Source organism: Pelophylax lessonae, assembly GCF_965119305.1.
Source record: "Pelophylax lessonae genome assembly, chromosome: 11".
In the NCBI taxonomy this organism is placed as follows: Eukaryota; Metazoa; Chordata; class Amphibia; order Anura; family Ranidae; genus Pelophylax; species Pelophylax lessonae.
In genome coordinates, this window is record NC_138778.1 from 41,444,808 (window position 1) to 41,464,843 (window position 20,036).

Consider the following 20,036-nt stretch of genomic DNA (forward strand, 5'->3'; position numbering starts at 1 on the left):
GACGTTAGCAGAGCAGACCCAGGATTCACAGCGCCGCAGCGGAGGACTCGGAGGAGGATCCTCCTCCTCGTCGGCTCGTCCTCCTCTCCTCCGTCTCGACCCGACTGGCTCCGCCTCCACCTCCACCCACCTCCTCCCATGTGCAGCTGAGCCGTTGTAAAGGTAAGGCTGCCACGGCCCACAGCCTGCCAGGCTGAATCTGATTGAGTAAATGATTAATGATAAATTATTTTTTTAACTCTCTCATGGCTGGCAATGATGATGATCGAATTGATGACACAAGAGACAGACAACTCTGTCCTGGAGGATATACCTTTCTATATATATTGGTCCCTGTAATATGTATATAGTAAGGTATATATCCTCCAGGTAGTAGTTGTACTCTCTTTGTAGTATAGTGTTCCCTGTAATGTGTATATAGTCTATATACACATTACAGGGAACACTATATACTACAAGAGAGTACAACTACTACCTGGAGGATATACTCTTGTAGTATATAGTGTTCCCTGTAATATGTATATAGTAAGGTATATACTCCAGGTAGTTGTACTCTCTTGTAGTATATATTGGTCCCTGTACTATGTATATAGTAAGGTATATACTCCAGGTAGTAGTTGTACTCTCTTGTAGTATATAGTGTTCCCTGTAATGTGTATTCTTGTGGGTGATTGTGTAGGCAGGGGGCCCCAGTGCACTGCATTGCCCAGGGGCCTATAAGGCTCTTAAGATGGCACTGGGGTAAGCCATTAATCTTCTGTTCTCCATTTGAAAATGGTGCATGTTGAACGAAAAATCCTAGCCAACAAAAGCAATGTTGGCCACCTGAGTGAAGACTCAATAGACTACTTGTTCTTTTTTGCTATCACCTTGCTTTAGACATACTTTGACAACTCTGTCATATTTTATCAGTCTCTTCCGGTTCTGTCAATGTACTTTTGAGCGGTGGAGGTGGGACCTAGCTCCAGAAGGGAGGCAAAGACTCTTTGTATAGCTTGTATCCAGAATTCGGGGACCCTCAAGGTCCTACAAATTTGCTGCCTTTGTTGTTTCAAACAAATTGACGGGTTTACTTTAGCTACTATTTGAATGTCGTTCATAAATGGTGGAAAATTCCAATGTACGCACTTCTTGAAAAGAGTAGTGCTGCAATATTCATGTGGCATATATCACGAGGAAGGGACGACCACAGAAGCTTGGTTAGCTGACATTTCTGATAATTGTTAGGCTCCAGTGACCTATATATCTCTACATTCAAACAGTCAACCAAGCACAGTGATAATAACTATGTTACTGACATATGTTCTTGCCCTAATTGCTGGATTAATATGCTTTTGATGGATCGTAAATGCCAGCGTGATGTTGTCGAAGTTGCAATATTACAAAGGTGGTTGGGTGGGTCACTCAGGTATGTAACACTGCGGCACCACTGTGAGAAGGAAAAGGTTAAGGAAGCACAAGGACACCTGTCTATTTATGGACCAATAAACCTTAGTGAACTTGTTATGCTGGCTTGTTAGGAACTGGTGCAGGCGGGTTTGAGAGAGTTGAGTACCAGATCTCCATTTATTGTAAAGAGAGGATCCAGACTCTATACCTAATAAAATGCAGCTCATGAATTCTCTGTTTTTTATCTCGTATTCCGATGGTTATAAAATTTCAGAGTAATGATCTTATGATTATGGGCTAGAATGCTGTCCTGATTTTATCTTGCCCCGAAAACTGAACTGAAACATCTTCTCTCTACAAGATCTCTGCTATGGATAAGATGGCTATTAAACGGCCAGCAGACCTATTCATATTCAGAATGACCCTTGCCGCAGGGAAGTTTAGAACCTCTTCTGTTGCCCACACTTATCATAAAGCTCTGCGGGGAAGATACGTGCATTGCTATGCATCTCTTGTGTTTGGTCATGTGATCTGTACTGTCCCATGACTAAATGCAAGGGACACAATTAGGATTTGCCGTGTGCTGGCTTGGCAGATTCCTGGGTGGCCCTGTAGGCAGTGGTGTATTTTGGTTTTGGGCTGCCCTAGGCAGGACTAAAATTGGACGCCCCCCTCCTATGTAGATTTGCCCCACCCCTTCCTGTTTAACAAAACACCAAAATTGAAGGACTACAAGTCCCAGCAAGAACGCATGAGATCTCATGAGAGGGGGGGGTGAGAAGGGGTGGGAGAGAGAGAGGGGGGTGGGTAAGGGAGGGTGAGGGAGGATGAGAGAGGGAGAAGGTGGTGGGAGAGAGAGAGAGGGTGGTGGGAGAGAGAGAGACGGTTTTGGGGGAGAGAGAGGGTGTTGGGGGAGAGAGAGAGGGTGATGGGGGAGAGAGAGAGATAGAGAGGATGTTGGGAAATAGAGAGAGCGGGTGTTCGGAGAGAGAGAGAGGGGGATGAGAGAGAGAGAGGGGGGATGAGAGAGAGGAGAGATGAGAGAGAGAGGAGGGTAAGAGAGAGAGGAGGGTGAGAGAGAGGGGGGAATAGAGAGAGAGAGCGAGGGAATAGAGAGAGAGAGCGAGAGGTAAGAGAAAGAGAGGGGGAGAGAGAGAGAGCGAGAGAGAGGGGGGGTGGGAGAGAGGGGGGTGGTGGGAGAGATAGAGATGGGGGTGGGAGAGAGAGAAGAAGAGAGAGTGGGAGGAAGAAGAGTGGGAGAGAGAAGGAGGGGGTGGAAGAAGGTGTGATGTCACTGATTGCTAGACGCCTGGCGGCTCTAGCAACCATTGGCTAATGGAGTCTCAGATGGAGGCGAGGATGGCTATTTTGCTGCCCCCCTGCAAAGCGCCGCCCTAGGCCTGGGCCTTGTTGGTCTAGGCCAAAATACAGCACTGCCTGTAGGATCACCTGGCTACACAAATGTGTTTGGCACACTCTTTATTTTATAGCGGAACTTTACACATAACAATTTGATAAAAAATAATGTTCTTTAGCAAGGAACATAAATATTAACCACTTCTGGACCGGAAGGATTTGCCTCCTTAATTACCAGGCCATTTTTGCGATTCGGCACTGCGTTAATTTAACGGACAATTGCACAGTCGTGCGACGATGTACCTGAATAAAATTGATGTCCTTTTTTCCCCACAAATAGAACTTTCTTTTTTTGGTATTTGATCACCTGTGCGATTTTTATTTTTTACGCTATATACAAAAAAATCGACAATTCTGGGAAAAAAAACAATATTTTTCACATTCTGATATATAACATTCCCAAAAAAAAAAAAGAAAAATCAAATTTTTTTTAACATTTTAGGCCAATTTGTTTTTTGCTACATATTTTTGGTAATAAAAATGCAATAAGCGTATTTTGATTGGTTTGCGCAAAAGTTATCGCGTCTACTAACTATGGGAAAGATTTATTTCATTTTTATTGGTTTTTTTTTTTTTTATGTAGTAATGGTGGCGATCTGCGATTTTTTTGAGGGACTGCGACATTGCGGCGGACAGATCGGACCCCTAACTGGCATTTTTGACACTTTTGGTGGGACCAGTGACATTACTACATTAATCAGTGCTAAAAATATGCACTGTTACTGTAATAATGACACTGACAGGGAAGGGGTTAATACAGTAAGTGATCAAGGGGTTAAATGTGTACCTAGGGGCGTGTTTCTAAATGGGGGCGTGGCTTGTGAAATGATCACAGAGACATGTGATCCTATATAGCAGGATCATAGGGGCTCTGTGATAATTTCAGTAAGAAGAACGGTCAGCTGTGTTTACAACAGCTGCCCATCCTTCTCTCTCAGCGGGGAATGATTGCGGGTGTCAGGCAGTTCTCGGAGCTGCCTACCCCATGCATCGGGATCCCCGCTGAGCAACGGGGGCGCGTGCTCACCCCCTAGCTGCAGGTGCACGGCCGACGTATACCTACGGCGGTTCGCGCAGGAGTGGCTGCCTGCCGCAGTATAACTACGGCGGGCGGTGGTTAAGTGGTTAATAATTATGCTACCAAAATTAGTGTGCGCTGTAAATTCCCTCCAGCCTTGCGCCTGTTTCTTCTTGCAGGAGGCTGCCATTTTGCTGAAGCCCAGAGCCCCTGAACAGCAATAAATCATGAAGTGGAACAAAACCCATGGATTTGACAGTTTCAAAAAAATTACATTCCTGGAATGCCTGGATCGCTAACTGTCACATTTGCTTGTGTCCTCAACCAAACTGTCAAACCATCAATGGCTGATGTCATAACTGATCACATGTGCAGCAACAGATCAAACAGAAGCAGCTTCCTTGGCTGTAAAAAGGGTTTAATTCTGCTTTAAAGCTGTCAGCAGATCGGTCTTTACAAATTAATCATTGCCCAAAATTGCCTAAAAATAGAGAACCACAGACCATATGCATGAAGCAGTGTATTACTGGATTTTAAATAGTATAGACACTTATTTTTAATGTTTTACAAAGCTATACCTGAAAAAGGGGCCAGCCTAAAGTGAACTAGCAGGACTTTTTTCTTCATTTTTTTTTCTTCATTTTCTGACTAAAGTTTCACTTTAAATGTCTGATAATGTAACATGTGCAACATAGGTACAGTATAGGGTTCAGAAGGCGGCCAGCATACAAGATGGTGGGAGAGTGCTTAGTAAGGTAAAGTGTGATCTTTATCACTATACTTGACGCTCTCTACAAGCACCCCACAACAGCAGCAGCTGACAGGAACCACATTCCCTTGGGTCACACACATCCCTAGGCTAGATTCACACCACATCCATTGCAATTAGCTTGCATTGACACACATTAAATGCACTTGAGTTGGCATGCATTGACATTCATTATTTTAAGGAATTGCTTTGTGTTGTTATGCATTTTTAATGTGTTGCATTGATGTACAGGTTTGTTGTTCACAGCAGGGGCAAAAATACATGAATCTTTTTTTCCTTAGAATGCATTGCATTGCAGTGAACTGTGACTCATTATAACACATTGCAGCATGTTCCATTTTTTACAAAGAGTCCAGCATTGCAACACAATACTGTGAACTAAGCAAACTGGAAACAAATGATTTCACCTTGCATTGGGTCTGCACTGCCAAACACAGCCTAATGCAAATCCCAGCTCCGATTTCTTCTTCCACTGCCAATTGGCAGGACTCTTACTAGGCCTCAGGCTGTTCCCCCTTCCACTAGTTTCTCTCCACTTCATGATGGATGGGATAATACTAAAGGCCCGTACACACGAGTGGAAATTCGGCCGGGAATTTTCGTCCGACGACCGATCTGCCGATTTTCGGCTTGTTAGTATGATGCTTCCGACAACCGACTCCGACTTTTCGGCCGAAAAAATCCTGGTGTGCAGGCTATAAAATTTTTGTCCACCGTCAAAACACGTCCGATTTTCGTCTCATTAGTACAGATTTCGATAGGGAAAAATCTTATGAGCAAGACTAGGCATGCTCAGAGATGAAAGAACACATACAAAGCAATCCAACACATGACATCACTTCAGAAGTAGAATTCTGTCGTGCGGGAAAATTCGTGTGCAGTCTAGAGCACATTCCAACCAACAGACACCACTCTGGACAAAAGACGGACGACCGGTCGGCGGAAATTTGTTGCGTGTGTACGAGGCTTAAGACATGGAATTGGAAATGCTACACTAGCACCCACCAGCTGCCAGACTTGTATAAAGTACTCGAAATTTCTACTTGAGTAAAAGTACAAGTGCTCGATCAAAAAGTGACTTGAGTAGAAGTGGAAGTGCTCGCAGAAAAAGTTACTTAAGTAGAAGTACTAAAGTATTCAACATTTTTTTTACTTAAGTATTGCAAGTAGTTTTTTCAAAAAATTTGCTACTTAAGTACTAAAAGTAAAAAGTACCAGTAGTTTTGAAAAAAAATTTCTACTCAAGTACTGAAAGTAGAAGTACAAGTACTGTGTTATGTAGTTATTAAAGAAAGAAGTCAAAAGTTTGAACATCATATTGTTTTTTATTATTTCATATGATTTATTCAAATGATTAACCTGTGTTTGTTAGTAGTTTCTTGATGCACTTTAAGCGCTGTAGCACCATTTATTTGTTTGTTTCATATTTTCTTTTTAGTGGAAAGATTTGGTATAGCAGCTTTTATTATACACAGCCTTTATTTTCATATGCGCTGATTTACAAATGACATTATACACATTTTTTTGAGCTTTATGTAACCTGCCATCTACTGTTCTGGCAGTGGTAATTTTTTTAAAAGTAACGAGTAACTATGCAGCACAAAAAAAAAATACTTGTGTAGAAGTATCGAAATCATAGAAAAAATGTAGTGAAGTAAAAGTAGAAGTAGGAGAAAAAAATTCTACTCTAGGAAAGTACAGATACCGCATTTCGGTACTTAAGTACAGTACTTAAGTAGTTCTACTTCGTTACTATACATCTCTGCCAGCTGCAGACAGCAATTACCCACCTACCTCTCTCTCCAGGCCTCTTTAAAGATTACCAGATCTGGTCAACTTTGTACCCCAATTCTCCCTCTCTTTGCCTGACTGTTCATCCCTCACTTTAGCCATGGTCAACCCCTTTCCCTTGAAATTGCCCATAATAACTCAGATAAGGGATCACTTAGGTGTGTGTGGAGTGAATATGGAATCCAAACCAACTCCTGTTGAATAATATACTGAAATACTCAGACATTGGGCTTTTTCAGTCCACAATCCAGAAAACAGTCTCACATCAATAAAGCGGTCCACCTATTAGATTCAGACCTTATTCTCCTTTTCCCTTACAAAATGTACCTGTAAGAAAAAATAGACTGTGTACATTATTTGGTTTACCCTCGTCTTACATCAGCGACACCTAGGCAATGCCCCACTCCTTCCGGGTAGATTCTGGAAAATTAGAAGCAGCCCAAAATTCTTGAGAAGATGCTCTTGCTCTGAACTGGAGTGTCTTCTCGTGAGATTTTACCTGCTCTGTATACCTCAGCCGTCCCAGAAGAAGGATGTAGATTTCAGACCCTGCAATGCGGAAGATGATCAAAGTTTTTACCTTACATGTACATTTATGAAGTTCTGTCATTCAGAGATTATTACAGGGGGCCCGGCCAGACCTACTGAACGAACCTTGCATTTTACTTACTTTAACCATGATAACATAGAAGACCAAAAACTTTTACCATTCTTCCTTCACCCCATACCATGAAGGAGTAAAACTTGAAAGCCTCTATGGCAGTGGCGGCTGGTGAAGTTTTAAGATGGGGGGGCGCAAGACCCCGCCCTTCTATTTTACCCCTCCCGTTTCTCAGAAGCCCCACCCCTTATCGACTCCACCCATTTTGTCCCCTGTATTTTGCTTGCGTGAACAAATTCTCACAATGTATCACATATTAAGGGGTCTCTCAGTACTAGTATATCCAATAGGGAGCAGGGGCCCTATTATGGGATATACTGTGAGAGACACCCTATTATGGGATACACTGACTGAGAGTGGCACAAACCCCACAGTACAGACCCCCTAGCACAAACCCCACAGTACAGACCTCCTAGCACTAATCCCACAGTACAGACCCCCTAGCACAAACCCCACAGTAGAGACCCCCTAGCACAAACCCCACAGTAAAGACCCCCTAGCACAAACCCCACAGTACAGGCCCCCTAGCACAAACCCCACAGTAAAGACCCCCTAGCACAAACCCCACATTACAGGCCCCCTAGCACAAACCCCACATTACAGGCCCCCTAGCACAAACCCCACAGTACAGGCCCCCTAGCACAAACCCCACAGTACAGACCCCCTAGCACAAACCCCACAGTACAGACCCCCTAGCACAAACCCCACAGTAGAGACCCCCTAGCACAAACCCCACAGTAAAGACCCCCTAGCACAAACCCCACAGTAAAGACCCCCTAGCACAAACCCCACAGTACAGGCCCCCTAGCACAAACCCCACAGTAAAGACCCCCTAGCACAAACCCCACATTACAGGCCCCCTAGCACAAACCCCACAGTACAGGCCCCCTAGCACAAACCCCACAGTACAGACCCCCTAGCACAAACCCCACAGTACAGGCCCCCTAGCACAAACCCCACAGTACAGGCCCCCTAGCAATAATCCCACAGTACAGACCCCCTAGCACTAATCCCACAGTACAGGCCCCCTAGCACTAATCCCACAGTACAGACCCCCTAGCACTAATCCCACAGTACAGGCCCCCTAGCACTAATCCCACAGTACAGGCCCCCTAGCACTAATCCCACAGTACAGGCCCCCTTTCAATGTAGTGACCAGCGTACATGCCCCCTTTCAATGTAGTGACCAGCGTGCCCCTTTCAATGCAGTGACCAGCATACATGTCCCCTTTCAATGCAGTGACCAGCGTACAGGCCCCCTTTCAATGTAGTGACCAGCGTACATGCCCCCTTACAATGTAGTGACCAGCGTACATGTCCCCTTTCAATGTAGTGACCAGCGTACATGCCCTCTTTCAGTGCAGTGAAAAGGGTACAGGCCCCCTTTCAATGCAGTGACAAGGGTACAGGCCCCCTTTCAATGCAGTGACCAGCGTACATGCCCCCTTTCATCCATCCATGATGATATATATATAATGATATCTGCACACTCTGGTCTGGGCCCGGCCTGGGTAACTTGATAAATCTTGCACAGTGACCTGCCTGTACCTACCTGTTCTGGCCTGGGTCCATCCATCCATCATGGATGGATGGACCCAGGCCAGGCCAGAACAGGTAGGTACAGGCAGGTCACGGTGCAAGATTTATCAAGTTACCCAGGCCGGGCCCAGACCAGACTAGTGCTGTGCTTCATCATGGATGGCGGCAATGGCATTGGCAATTTGGCATGGCAATGGCTGCTGGCTGGCTGGCATGGCAATGGCTGCTGGCTGGCTGGCATGGCATTGGCTGCTGGCTGGCTGGCATGGCATTGGCTGCTGGCTGGCTGGCATGGCAACGGCTGCTGGCTGGCTGGCTGGCTGGCATGGCAACGGCTGCTGGCTGGCTGGCTGGCATGGCAACGGCTGCTGGCTGGCTGGCATGGCAACGGCTGCTGGCTGACTGGCTGGCATGGCAACGGCTGCTGGCTGGCATGGCAACGGCTGCTGGCTGGCTGGCATGGCAATGGCTGCTGGCTGGCTGGCATGGGCTGCTGGCTGGCATGGCAACAGCTGCTGGCATGGCAATGGCTGGCTGGCATGGGCTGCTGGCTGGCTGGCATGGCAACAGCTGCTGGCATGGCAATGGCTGGCTGGCATGGGCTGCTGGCTGGCATGGCATGGGCTGCTGGCTGGATGGCATGGCAATGGCTGGCTGGCTGAGGCCTGAGGACTCACTTACCGTTACCGCCGCGCTGCTGCACACAGGTCTGGAGACCTGGTCTGGATTCGGATTCCGGATGGATGCACGGTCTCGTCTCTGCAGTACCACTGCCGCCGACGCCGTCCCGTCCGTCCACGTCCACGAAGAAGAGGCCCGGCCCGCCGCCACCCGATCCGACTCGCCGAGTCCTGGACTGGTCTCCGACTCCGTCTCCTCTTCAGTGAGTCCTCCTGCTCCAGGCTCCTTCCTGTCACGGTGAGTGGTGACTGGTGGTGAGTGCGGAGCTGCGGATGGGACCGACCACCGTCCACCGAAGTCTTCTCCGCTGCTGCTGGGCTGGCTGCGCGACACATTCGGGCGGTCGGGTGGCAAGGAAGTCAGTCTGAAGGCGGATTCCGGAAGCGGTGATCTTGACGCCGGCTGATGTCCCACTGTGATTGGTCCAGGCTGGAGACTGGACCAATCACAGCCAGGATATCACGAAGGTGGGGTGGTCAGGCGTTCCTTCCGGCGCCCAGGTTACGCCCCCTTACGCCCCCAGAAGGCAGCCAATTGGCGCCTTTTCTGGGTCGTAAACCCCACCCCCCCTTTAGCCACCACATAGGTCGGCGAGTCCTGCGAACCGATTTTTTTTTTTTTGTAACTTTATTGTTCTTTTTGTCTTTTTTTTTTCTCCTTTTTTTTAGGGGGGCGGCGCCCTGGCGCCCCCTATGCACGGGCCGCCACTGCTCTATGGGGAGTACAATCAGCAATGCCATATTCCCCTGCATAGGGGACTCTACTCTCCCATACTCCCTTGGATGGGGGTGTGACGGTGCTCACCGTCACTGGAATTTAAGGACAGGTGGGTGATGGTTTGAATTGCTTCATATTTGTCAGCAAGGTCTCTGACCAGGAAGTACAACTCCTAATATGGTCATTCCAGGAAGTTCAATGAGGAGACGGACTGTCTAACCATGTTGCTTTTGTCTGAGGTGGCTTTCCATTCACCTATTGTCGGGTGTGCTAATGAACTCACCTGCTGTCTGCTAAGGGATGTATTAACACTCAGAGTAATGTGTATTGGGGGCTCATTAGGGACCCATTGTTCTGTGTCTGGCTATTGTGTACATTGATTGCCCCCTGGGGCTTCTGTCTCATTACACATAACAGTCCTTCTACTCAAGTTATCTGACCAATCCCTGCTGACTCATTTTCAAGTCCTCCTTTGCATGGCGAAAGGAGGACCTGAAGGGGAACTGCAGGTACTTTGCAATTGACCAATAGGAGGGCGGTTGTTGGGGGCAGGATGTTACAAATTCTGTATAAAAGTGTGCTATGTTCTTCCAATAAATGGTCTTCCTGTTTGAACTTACATACAACCTGCTTGGTGTTTGTTCTAATGGATTCCGGAGGGCACATGGCTGTAGTTTGGATCCCGGATCCTTGGTTGACCGAACCATCAGACGTTGCGATCTGCAAGCTGACTCACTAGAAACAGAGGAGTGTCGGGAGAGTGGAAGCGAGCGAGCAAGGGTCTAGTCACAGGGGGATCCTAAACATCGACTACATGGAGACATCAAATTTTTATACTCCCTTATGAGTTTGAAGGCATGGACTGTCACTACTTAGGTATTCACTATGTCCCACAGACCTATCATGCACAATGTCATTGCCTCTCTTAAGGAAATCATCAGAGTGTTGGCTACACCAGGAACACTAATACTGTGTACTATCTGGGTGGAGCTAGACAAGGCCCAAAAGCTTTCATCTTTGTTTTGGGGGGCTTAACTGGTTAAGGGTCCCTGGGTCAAGAGATTGCATGTAGCTTTTCCACTGGGCTGTTTCATACCACATTAAAGTCCTAAATTTGTATGCTTAGTGGATGCTGGTTGCATACAAACTGAATAAAATGTTTAGGTAAGACCTCACACTCAATGGTTTTGGTAAACCTAAAGGACACCATGGACGGATCCCAGATGGAAGGTATGGATATCCTTTATTAGGGTCGTGGTCCCTTTAAGAGGAATGACAAGAAGCAGCCAGGAGTACTCGAAAAATTCACACTGGTGCTGGGTGAGAGGTTCTGGGGTGATCCGGTAAAGGTGGAGAACTGACTTGCAGTTTTCCTATGATCATTAAGTCCTCATATAGGTCCCGCAATCGGGAGGCTCAGGAAGATTTTGGGTGGGAAAGAGCCTCCAACCCTGACTATGGATACTTTAGTCCTGAAAGGGTATCCCACCTACAAGAGAGGACTGAAAGGGAAGGAAGCAGCCAGCAGGTGTCCATTAGATATTGAATAAAACAGGACACAATTGTGAGATGGCTGTGGGCTATTTGTCTGCTGAGATGTTTATGGACTTAACTGTTTCACTTGACCCTTGGAGCAGGCCGGAACTTTAAACCCCGTCGTGGGACAAATGTATGCTGGGGGTGAGCTGAAGTGTTGTTTTTGTACCCGAGATAATGGACTGTTTTTGATTTATGCTGAAGAAAAGCTACAGTATTTTTGTTTGCCTGTTTGTTTTTACTAAAGATGGCCGGCTAGTGATCTGGACCCCAGATGTCGCAAATCATATTATAATATGTATGGCCATCTTAAGACAGCAAAGGAAGACTGAACCTGTCTTGGGTCCTGAGTGACATCTGATAAACATGAAGAAATGTGACTGGGTTGATTAAAAATAATAGTCACATTTGTGTTTAGGACACACATTAAGATATTTACCAAGTTCCTGCCCAGCCTATAGCAAAATGACGGCCAGGTGGGACTTTCATTGAGGAAAAATAGGGACAACAAAAAAAGAAATTGCCCCAAAGCGCCAAATAATTTGAGTAACTTTCGTTGATCCAGGTGGACGTCATATGACAGCGCTGAAAGCTAAAAATTGGCCAGGGCAGGAAGGGGGTAAAAGTGCCCAGTATTGAAGTGGTTACCAACTATTCTGACCGGTTTTACCCATGACCACGTACTAACAAACACCTTTAATTTGAATTATTTTCTCGAATGTGCCTGCCTACTGCAATAGTTATATTAAAGTAAAGTTCTACTTTTTCTGAGAAAAGAATACTCCTCTCCAGATCAGCTATTTCCACTGCAATTAATTCTTAACTGCTTCTCCTCTGCAGATACCAGGACAGGCCACTCCTCTAACTTCCCTAAATAGAAGAAAGTGGAAGTTCTAAGTGTGAGGGCCTATCTGCAAGGAGAAGCAACGAACCAATCACATGCCCAGGAATTGAGCCTGGTGGGAGCCATTTTGTACTTTGGTGGGAGCATTCTCTACACTGTTGGCATTGTTCCAAATAAACAAAAGTGGATTTTTTTGGCACTTTTTATAATTTGCTAAACAGTAAAACAGAAAAGTATTTTTTGAACAGAAAGATGATTTTTCCTTTAACTGCACAAAACCAAATTCAAGTGCTAATTTGCATTGTATTTACTTGCATATTTAGATGCATTGCTTTTTTTTAAGTGAGCCCATTCAAGTCACTTGAAAAATAAGTGTTAAGGGCTCTTGCATACAGGCGCCCAAGCCCGTTCAATGTAAATTCTGGCGTTCCCTCCCTTGGCCTGGAAAGCCCAGGTGCAATGTACGCCCCTTTTTTTCACAAGAATGACTGTGCCCAGCTGTTCTCCGTGTCTAAAGCGATGCTATTATTATTATTTATTATACAGGATTTATATAGATGCTATCATAAACACAGGTATTTGCGTAAGGACATATGCAAAAAATTGGAAAATGTTTTATTTTCTGCACCTACACCGCCAACACCTGGGCACACCCTACACTTTTCCCGTAGTTTTCTTTACCCTGGGCATTATGCCAAGCCACATAAGCACTTTCTGACTCAGGCAGAAACACAGGAATAGTTCATTTAGGCGCCATTCACACTATTGCGTTGCAGTAATGCACACCAATGGCATATGACATGTGTTGGTGCAATGCAGTGCCATTCATATTGAAAGTCACTCCAACGCACCTTACCGATGGGCATATGTTGCAGCACAGGACAACATGCTAATATGCATTGCAGTTCAGTGCGCTGCCAGAAATTGTACATGTAGCATTCGTAGTGCATTTTGGTGCACCAATAGCCCATCCATCTAGAATTTGGCTGCTTTATTGCATCGCTGCCTTAATGTCCTCTCTTATCCTATAGACCTCCTTGGTTGTAACAAACACAGCACAGGGTGAAACTTGATTATAGGGTCTGGGACTTTTTGGAGCTGTTGTCCATATGCCCAGCCAGGAACCTCAAGTATGTCCCTTTTCTAGATACTTGTTTTGGTTTACTGACTCAGGGTATTAAAGTCATTGGATCAATGACAGCCAAACAGTATTTTCAGAAAGATAGGTCAGCAACTGCACCCTACATGACAGTTCTCCTTTAACATTCTCCTAAAGTTAAAGTGCATCTAAACCCAAATATAAAAATGTAATCTGTTGCAGCTTACCAAACCTTTGTTTCAGTGACTGATTTTGTTTTTATCAGGTTTGTTTTCCTTTATTTAAACCTGGTGATGCTGCCAGTAACACACTTCCTGTCCCGGGGTGACAACGGTCATTTATTGTACTGTATCTAGAGGTAGCAATCATTGTCACCCTAGGATAGGCTTGTAAGGGGCATGATGGTGGTTGTTTGTCACATCCTCCATGTCCCCCTCTTGTTGGGCATCAAGCGTGGGGTCACTTGAGAGGCCTACCCCTCGTGGGTTCTTCTGGGCTACGTTAGGCACTTTGTACATGGTCACTTTACTACACAAAGTAAATACGACAGTAAATTTCTCATAAACCGTGCATGTTTAGAAGATATTTACACTACCTATAGGTAAGCCTTATTATAGGCTTACTATAGGTGAAACTTAAAGCGGAGTTCCGGCCTCAAAAATGACTTTGGGCCATCCGTTGCTGACATTAACCTGAAAAATAAATGGATAGTCCCGATTTTCTTTACCTTGTTTTTGAAGAAAGTATACTTGCCTTCCTTCTACTTCCTCCCTCTGCAGCCGCGGCCCGCATACCATAACTCCTGGGAGCTGAACGTCATCGCTCCCAGGAGTTAATGCGCCTACACCGGCCCTGCTCGTCAGTTCCAATGCAGGTGCGTCATTCCCTGCTAAACAGCTTCTGGGCATGCCCAGAAGCTGTGCAGGGATGCCGCGCCTGGCCCAGAAGTGACAAGCAGGGCCGGTGCAGGGCATTCTGAGACGAAGAAGACATGGAAGAGGATACCGAAGAGGACGTCCTGGCTTCAGCTGCCCACACCTGAGATGGCAGCGCTGGACAAGAAATTTTCAAGGTAAGTATTTCTTCTAAAAGGTAAATGCGACCTAGGACAGTTCAGAGGCTATCCATTGTGGAATGCACTAGCCCTGACTGTCCCGGGGGTATTTTTTTCTAAAAAACTTTTCCAAGGCCGGAACTCAGCTTTAAAGATGGACGTTTACTTCCTCTTTAACAGAAGTCGATCTATTGGTTAACTCCTGTTCAACCACCCTATTGGAAAAAAGCCACTCGATCAGCACTGCAGGCAATAGACTGCAGCGCTGATCTGTGTATTCTGACGGCAGGGGAATACACAGCTGTCTGAATACAATGACACAGTGGGGAGGATTCTCCCATCCACCTGGAATGTGTAGATAGGGGAATTGGGTCAGTTTTTTTCGTTCAACCCGCTGGCCAGCCAAAGATGATTCTAGATGAAGGATGGATCTTACCTGCTCTGTAATAGGAAAAATGCACACAAGGAAATCTTCTACTGCGTGTTTGATTAACGCCATGCTGTGTAAACAATGATGGTCTGTGTAATTACATTGTCAGGATGGTAGTGACTGAGAACAGACTATAGAGGAGCGTGTGAATGCTTTGTCTGCAGTAATCATTGTCAATACATATTTAGGTAAAGTGTTGCTATCCTTTATCTCCTCCTGGGTCAGATGCCACAATTAATTGAACCTGTATATTTCCCATGACTAAAGGCCCGTACACACTTGACGGAAAGCGGATAAAATATCCTCCGATTTTTATCTCTCTTGCTCAGTGTTCATAACCGTTTTTAGTTGACAGTGCATAAATGTTCATGAAATTTCTGGTACGATTTTTTTTTTGTTGACGTTTGTTCGTAGAGTGTGATGTAAGTACATATACTTGTGACCCCCCAAGGCCACGCCTTTGAGTTCCTTCTTGCGGATATGACGTGGCTTTTGTTCTCGGATCGTTCGTGGAACTGCGCTTCAGATTATTCTGAAATTTCGAGAGTTTATCACCATTTTCGTTATACAACGATCTTGGAAGATGGAGATCGAAACATCCGAGACCCTTGCAATACTTGGTCTTGGAACCCTGGCTATTCAAAGGCAGTAGAAAAGGTTAGTTGATTTTTTATGATAAACTTCCGTGTCGTCAGCAACTTCCGATCATGCACGGTCTTTCGTAGCCGATTTTTCCCCGACGTACTGTGTACACATTAAACGAAAATTGGTCGTGCTGAGGACGGGCGATGAAAATTTTGGTGTTTGTCCCTCCGTTGCATCACTTACTTCGAGACACCTATAGGTGAAGGGATTCACCATTTACACCCAAACAGGACATTTATATTCCTATCAATTGGTTTGGTTATTTTTTCACTTTTTGGCAAATATATTTTTTTTACTTATTTTATGTATTTCCATCGGTGGCACGGATATATGCTGATTCATCATTGTATATGAAATTTACAGCACCATTACTACACCGTTGTATGGACACAGAAAAGAGGTTTTCCCTAAGTGGCGGGACTTTGTTGTATGGACACTGAGCACTTTATTGAATTATCTTTATTTACTATCACCATTTCCTGTAATGCATATGGGATATTTGAGCTCATGATTATGTTATTCATTCTATGTGATTATTAAAATATGGATACACTTATATTGAACTAAAACATCCCACTATTTACACATTTTTATGTAAGAGGCAGCGCTTCACTTTATTAAATATTGATTTCTAGACGTTAGGTGGTCTTCTTATGGTGATTTAGATGTGTTCTCATCTGCATTTCTAGATATGCTTGTGCATGATATGCTTTTTGGAGTATCCACTTGTTACTATTTCTTCTTAGCAAAATTGGTTTATGGTAATGCACTAGGCAGGTGTTCCCTCTCCTTTGTTGTTTCCCGTGTCCCGACCTTGGTTTCCCCTTCTGCTTGTGCTTGCCTGCCACACGCGCTGACCTCGATTTGTTTCCTGGATCTTCTTCTGTCTCCTGTCGTTTGTACTCTGCACAGGTGAGTGGTCTCCGTATCGTCAGCTGGGCGTACCTGGGGGCCACATCCTGGTGCCAGTTTACTGCAAGTCCATCCCCACCATCAGGCGCCCTGGTGAAGAAGCAGGCTGGGGCTTAGACTCTCCACCCTGGGGAACCCCGGGTTGGCATTCTACAAGGTCTCACTACCACAGAAACCTGACACAAATACCGCTCTGAAGAAGACCACTACCCCTACTTTATGGTCGAAACGTGTCCGGGTCAATATGCTGTAGTATCCGTTTGTAACTATGCATAATTTTTTTCTTCGCTGTTGGATATCATTTTATCAATATTTTTGTAAACCAGAGCTCATATTTTTATTCTTGGAAAACCTATTTCATAACAGAATTGTAATTTAAAAGAATCTTTTGTACTTTTACAAATACGTGCCCTTTGGAATGAATTGCTGCTAAAAAAAAAACCCTGGGGAAATTTTCTCTTGTGTTTCCTTAATGTTTATTGGGGTGTGCAGCCTCCAAAAAAGCTCCTAGTGCAAATCTCTTGTTTTGCAGAAACCTGACACAGACCTTCACCCAGGCAACTTTCTAGTTGTTTTTCTGCTTTTTAAAGTATAAATGCATAATCATTTTTTTGGTTCATGTCATCAGTCCTCTGGCTGGTGGGACTAACTTCTAGTAGTTCCTCTATAGGAATCTATGAAGAGGCACTCAAGAGAGGAGAAAAAGAAAGTTCAACTGGTGACATTATCTCTGCCCCTTTAACGGTTCCTTCATATTAAATAGAGAATAAACTCTGGGAAAAGGGAATGCCAGGATGGTTGAAGCACTGCAATGCTCTGAATGTTACAGGATCATGAAATATGGGGAAATCTCAATTCTCCATAGGGACCCAGCAATAAAAAAAAATTTGACAAACATTTTGACCTATATAGACTCTAAACAGATGGTGTTCCCCTTTAAAAAATTCAGGTCACATTTTAGTATGAAAAGTCTATTTTTGTACATATGCCCAAATGTAAACTTGCTATCTACAGGTAATGTAGGTGACTGTGCTGTGCATTATGGACTTGTTAGGCTTGATTTGACTATATATTTAAGAAATAAGGATATGTAACTGTGGTGGAAACCAAACAGATTCAAATGAACTGACATCACACCTTGAATGAAATGAAATCTGGTTTGTTTGTTTGGGCTCCTGCAGTTTGCACTTCATTTGCGCCGCCATTTTACATAAAGCAAATAGCATTAGACACAACCGTGTCAGGGTCATCAAACATTGGTAAATTTACTGACAGTTTGTGAAAAATCAGTTACTGTCTGAAGATATCAGGAGCCAATAATTTGTCATGCTGTGTTGACTTTTTAAAGTGGTTATAAGTGTTTGTTTTTTTTAATAACAAACATATCTCTATTTACCTGATCTGTGCAATGGTTTAGCACAGAGCTGCCTGATCCTCTTCTTCTGTGGTCCCCCGCCAGCGCTCCTGGCTCCTCCTCTTCATCGGTTGCCCCCAGGGAAAGCAGACAGACACAGACAGCGGGACTTGGCCCTGCCCCCCTGCTCCCGTCATTTGATTGACAGCAGTGGGAGCCAATCACTCACGCTGCTATCAGTCTGTCCAATGAGGAGAGAGACAGCAGCGGGAGCCGCTGCGCTTGTGCACATCGCTGGATCAGTTCGGGCTCAGGTAAGTAAAAGGGGGGGGGGGAGGGGGCTGCAGCACAGAAGAACTATAAGCAAAACATTTTTTTTTCTTTTTGGATAGAGTAATGGAGAGATATAACCCCTGTCAGTTTATTTTTTGCCATCTGTATCCCACTGGGGAGATTTGCCTTCACTTCCTGTCCCATAGCCAAAACAGGAAGTGAGATAAAAATACCTGCAAATTAAAAGAAATTCCTGGGGACCCCCAGGTCACTAGAACTAGTGTCCCTATTGGAAGATTTCTCTAAGGGGGGCAGAGGTAGCACTAAAAACCTAAAAGGTGTTCTAATCCATCTTTACTCTATTCAAAAATAAAAAAATAAAAGTTTTACCTTTAGTTACACTTTAATACATAGAATGCATTAACGTGAAAAACCTTAAAGCTTTAGAACCACTTTAAGTATAAGCCAGGAAAATTACTTGGTATGGGTATTGTCAGTGCTTCCATATTATGTCTGTTTAAATACTGTTTAAATATCGATCGTCTTAGATTTGAATAGTTGTGTCATTTTTCAGGTTGTCAGTAAAATGTGCTCCGTCAGTACATTTTTCATATTTTTGTCAGTAAAAAAGCTGCGGGAGGTTGGCAACACTGAATCGTGCTGTGTCAATAAAAGTAAATATAATAATTTATTCAATTTATAAAATTCATTCAGTAAGAGCTTCTAATTAAAATGGTTCTGGGGACAAGGAAGCCATCTTTGGTCCAGCTGAATATCAGCACTGCTCTGCACATTACTGCCATCCATGTGATCAATCACAGTTTAACTGAGTACATTATTAAACTGAACTTGAACAATGTAGAAGTGCCAATCTAGAATAAATTGAAAAGTCTGTAATTGCAATGAATTGAAGAAATTAATATAAGCTCTTAAATGTCTGGAGAAATTTATGACCAAAAATATGGAAGTTTTGGCTTGTCAGGGCTAAGTAACCTCTTTTGTTTTCAGGCTTCCATAGGCTAAAGTTTAGCCAACCAATGACTTCTTTCTTTTCTGTGGGCACTCACCCCAATAATAGTGATTGGTTTAAAGAGCACCTCCAAAACTGTAGTGAAGGAAGTTGGAAGATATGCATTCTTCTGTTTGTGATGTTTTATATTTTGCTAATAAAGGTTTAAGTCCCCGTTCACATTAGGTCGCTCCGACTTCGGGGGCGACCTGTGAAGTCGCGTGCACTGTGACTTCGGCGCGACTTGCACGGACTTTATCTAATGAATGTCTATGCAAGTCGCCTCCAGGTCGCCCCGAAGTAGTACAGGACCCTTTTTCTAAGTCGGAGCGACTTGTGTCGCTCCTATTAGAACCGGTCCTGTACTACTCAATGGACCCGTCGGTGCGCGACTTGCCAGGCTGACCAAGTTGCCTGGCAAGTCGTAATAGTGTGAACCGGCTCTTATGATAGAAGGCTAATTAAAACCGCTTCATAAGTAAAAGTATCTAAGGCAGTGAAGGCGAACCTTGGCACCCCAGATGTTTTGGAACTACATTTCCCATGATGCTCACCTACACTGCAGTGTGCTTGAGGATCATGGGAAATAAAGTTCCAAAATATCTGGGGTGCCAAGGTTCGCCATCACTGATCTAAAGTGTCAATGGGGTTAATTTACTAAAACTGGAGAGTGCAAAATCCGGTGCAGCTCCGCATAGAAACCAATCAGCTTTTTTCTAAAAGCTTAATTTAACAAGCTATCGTTAGAAGTTGATTGGCCACCATGCACAGCTACACCAGCTTTTGCACTCTCTAGTTTTAGTAAATCAACCCCACTGTGTCTGTAGCATTTTAAAGTTTCCTGATTATACCAGGATCCCCAAAATCTCGAGCTTTCAGATATGCAAATAAATACTGAC

The 20,036-nt window shown here is 44.6% G+C and overlaps 1 protein-coding gene across 2 annotated transcripts in view; it reads left to right on the forward strand.

Moving 5' to 3' along the window:
* Positions 1-20,036, forward strand: part of PPP1R16B (protein phosphatase 1 regulatory subunit 16B) — a 123,625-nt gene that overhangs the window by 39,286 nt on the left and 64,303 nt on the right. The gene's annotated exons all lie outside the window — the stretch shown is intronic.